Genomic DNA, 4,108 nt, shown 5'->3' with positions numbered 1-4,108 from the left:
GAATCAGAGGTAGAGTTGGATCTGAGAACATTTTCAAGGTAAGGAATTTTTGTCCTTGCCCCAAATGCCAATTGGCATCAGACAGTGCCTCCCCATCACACATGGCCCTTTGGTTGAGCCCCCACCCCCAAAACCTCCACCGGAAAAGCAAGAAAAGAATTGGAGTGATCTTTAAAAAAAATCACATCAAGAGCTATACACACATCAAAGATAATGGGGATGGGTGGCCCTTTCCCCACCTTGTCCTTAGGCAAGGCAGACTTCACGGGGTTTTCTTGGAGGCGGAACAATCCCTTTTTTGTGCAGCAGGATGATGTCACCAGCTCCTCTGCTGGGCTGGACCTGAGCTTCTGAAAGGGCTATTTAAGAAGCACACATTTATAGGCAGGGAATAGGAACTATGAAAATATTGCCTTTAGTCAAAAAGTGTTTTGGTAAGGATTTAAAAACTGTCACCAGGGTTTTGCTTTCTTTAATGAATTGCTGTTTACAACACATCCCCTGACCATCCTGTGTAATTGGTGTATTTATTCTACCGGTTGCTATTTTAGCATTGCCCTAAGCAGTTCTCCGTGTCAAATTCTAACAAACAAGTCTCTCTGGCTTCATTGCTGTCTGTCTGTTAATATTCAAGGCCGACTATGTTTGGAGGCTGTTCCAAGGTTCTCAGGCAGCATGTAGTGGAAGTAATAGGACTGAACTTGAATACGGCACAAACCACCTGAAATGCTTGGAGGCAAGATTGATATGGTATATGTGCAAGTCGCCCACTTTCTAGTTAGGGCTATTGCTTGTAGCTGTGACTGGCAGACGTGTCAGGGCATTTGAATAGAAGGCTGGGACAGGTCTTAGGGAAGCGGGTTCAGAGACTCTGCTAAAATGGGGCAGCACTGAATATAGGTAAAGAACAATGACTAGGATAATTTGGAGTTAAAATTAAGATCTGTTGTTTATTAGTTTTGTGACAATGGTCAGACTTTGTCATCTCTCTGCAGCTGGGTGTCTGTCTTGTGGAATGGTTGGGAAAATTGGAGCATGTCTGTAAAACATTCAAGTTACATCCTGTCACAGTAGATAAACAATCAAAGGGAACTAGGGCTTCCCTCACATCCATACCCGGACAAGGTCCTCAGAACACACCCTTGCTCTAACCCCAATCCTGCAGATTTGGTCTCATTTGCACCCACACCAGACATACTTCTATCATAGAACTTCTAAACACCTTATACTTATTTTATATTTGTCTCCCCACATTTGTTACAGTGGACATGGATCTTGTCTTAGTCGCTTCTGATTTGCTGGGCCAGTGCTGTCTGACAGTGGCTAGTGGCTACCATATTGGATAGCATAGTTTTTGTGCCTAACAAAATGACGAATGCTTAATGAACATTTAAATAAATACGTTTTACATAAAATGGTTCACTCATGTGGATTTGGAGTAAAGAGAGTGGCGATTTAGATTCAGTTAATCTCCTCTCAACTACTGTGCTAGGATTTTCCATCTAAGTCCAGTAAGGAGGGCATTGTTGTCCCTGTTTGATGGTAGATGAGACTTAGCCTTGGAGAGTGAAGTGACTTAGGATTCTCTACTTCTTTTTTTTTTTTTTTAATATATTTTATTGATTTTTTACAGAGAGGAAGGGAGAGAGATAGAGAGCTAGAAATATCGATGAGAGAGAAACATCGATCAGCTGCCTCCTGCACATCTCCCACTGGGGATGTGCCCGCAACCCAGGTACATCCCCTGACCGGAATCAAACCCGGGACCCTTGAGTCCGCAGGCCGACGCTCTATCCACTGAGCCAAACCGGTTTCGGCAGATTCTCTACTTCTAAGTGTTGGTCAGATGTGGGTCTCCCACATCGGAGCTCAGCTGAGGTGTGAGGCCCACCTGGTGGTAAAGGGGATTTGGAGCTTCATGGGTTCACCTAGGACAGTGATGGCGAACCTTTGAGCTCGGCGTGTAAGTATTTTGAAAAACCCTAACTTAACTCTGGTGTCGTGTCACATATAGAAAATTTTTGATATTTGCAACCATAGTAAAACAAAGATTTATATTTTTGATATTTATTTTATATATTTAAATGCCATTTAACAAAGAAAAATCAACCAAAAAAATGAGTTCGCGTGTCACCAGGTTCGCCATCACTGACCTAAGGAGGTCAGTGTGGATATTTCTGGTAAAATTGGGGTGGTAGGGTCAGAACAAAAGAATCCCAAGTTTGGGAGAGACAAACCGCTGCTTTGAACACTTCCCATGATGAAGAATCCTCTTCCCAGGAAGGCAGCCAGTTTAATTGTGAAAAAGTTGGGCCTAACCCAGAAGACATCCCTCCTTCTCCTCCACATCTTCTCCCCTCTTATTGTGACCAGCCTTCTTTCTTGGCAGTCTGTAAGGAGAGATTTCTGCTCCCTGTTTAATTCATGAGTGCCCCCTGACATTGCTGCGTCTGACTGGCCAGTTTACACTATTTCCATCGTCGCTCTACTTTCATTGGGCTCTTCCTAATGGTAGTTATCGTGGCCTCTGCCTGAGTCCCCCTGCTTCTGCTTTAGGCCTTTGAGCTGGGTTCTAGTGTGTGGTGTCATCCTGAAGTAGCTTCCTCCTTTTTTCTAGGATCAAGTGTTCTTCTGGCTCCATCTGACCCATCCTTCTGCATCCTTTTGCAGCGACTGCATCCTTGGCTGCAAACAGTCAGACACCTCACCTACGTCCTTATATCCCAAGCAACTTGCACAAATGATATTCTGCAGTGGGAATTGCACAAATGATATCCTGCAGACCTGGGGTTGAATTGGGGCTCTCATTTACCAGCTGTGTGATTTGAGTGAGCCAATTAACCTCTCATATTCCTATAAATTGGGCATCATAATGAGTATTTGCCAATATTATGGGGAAGATTAAAAATATGCCCTAAAAACAAGCAGTATAGTTAGTGGCTGATAGAGAACAGATATTTCATATGTGGACTTGCTATTAATAAAATGAACTATTATTAGCACCATCATTATTATAATAATGTCCTAACTCTTAATGACTTCATCATGAAATTGTTCCTCTCCAGCCACCCTGCCTGGCCCCGCTGGTCCCCCTGTGTCCTGTCCTCCAAGCACTCACTGCAGTAAACAGTGCATTTTTTAAGGAAGGCAAATATTCCGTTGGCCTGTTTTCTCTAGGTGTACCAGCTTTCCCAATTTATTGTGAGTTTTGCCTAGCCCCTGCTGCCAAGATAGTCCAAGAACACAAATAAGTCAGTATTCACCTCCCTTCTACTGAGAGCAAGGGCAGCCCACAGTGGAAAACCTTCATAATTCCCCTCTGTGGGCCTCCGAAGGTTGGACTTGGTAGAAAGAGTTTTCGGCCTTCAGGTGACGACAGGGAGCTCCTTGTTCTTCCTTGCCGTTCAGAGGCTTGCAGACTTTGCCTGTGCTTGGAGCACGAGGACTGCAGCCTGCAGAGCAAACCATTGAGAAGGTCTGCCTTTCTGGGTACGAAACAGATTTTCCAAGTATAAATCCATGGCCTTTTTACTGGTGAAAATTAGTGACAGAACTAAAGTTATCGTGTGTTCCCCTTGAGCTGGCTCAGAGAAACAGTCACGCTATTCCTTTGGTTTAGATACATCAGAAGGGATTGCTTTTGGTCACCTTTCCAGGAAGCGTTTCCTGCAGCTGAAAGCCTGAATGGGGAAACTGAAATTGGCCCTACTGGGTAAACCAAGCACACCGTGTCCATGATATCTGTTCCTCATAAAGAATAGGAAAAGGAACCAAGTATTTAGATAAATTGTATGTATAAGGCACTATATACTTACATTTCTTTTGAATCTGAGCTTAATAAAGAGAGGAAGAGAATCAGAAGGTGGGGAGGATGGAAACATTAAAGCAAGTTTGGTATTCGGACAAGTTGGTCTTAAGGTGTTCGTGCGACTCTCAGCTGAATGTGTCTAGTGGATGATAGGAAATAATATTGGACACTTGAATGAGGTAAAAAGAGTTGAATGAGTGAATCAATAATTTATTAGTAGAAAATTAATGATAGAGTAACAGTGGGAAACCAATGATGGGTATGAAGCCAGGATATTTTATATGGAGAAAAGGGGAAGAT

The 4,108-nt window shown here is 43.3% G+C and overlaps 1 long non-coding RNA gene across 1 annotated transcript in view; it reads right to left on the bottom strand.

Annotated features, from left to right (window-relative positions):
• Nucleotides 1–2,145, bottom strand: part of LOC107184514 — a 34,678-nt gene extending 32,533 nt beyond the window's left edge. The window contains exon 1 of the long non-coding RNA XR_001515363.1: nucleotides 2,135–2,145. This is a non-coding gene — a long non-coding RNA (uncharacterized LOC107184514). The remainder of the gene's footprint in view (nucleotides 1–2,134) is intronic.
• Between the last annotated feature and the right edge of the window lie 1,963 nt (nucleotides 2,146–4,108).

The sequence above is a fragment of the Myotis davidii genome, unplaced genomic scaffold (genome assembly GCF_000327345.1).
Source record: "Myotis davidii unplaced genomic scaffold, ASM32734v1 scaffold391, whole genome shotgun sequence".
Taxonomy (NCBI): Eukaryota; Metazoa; Chordata; class Mammalia; order Chiroptera; family Vespertilionidae; genus Myotis; species Myotis davidii.
Note: the sequence above shows the minus strand (reverse complement) of the source record. Positions and strands in the feature narration are given on the sequence as shown.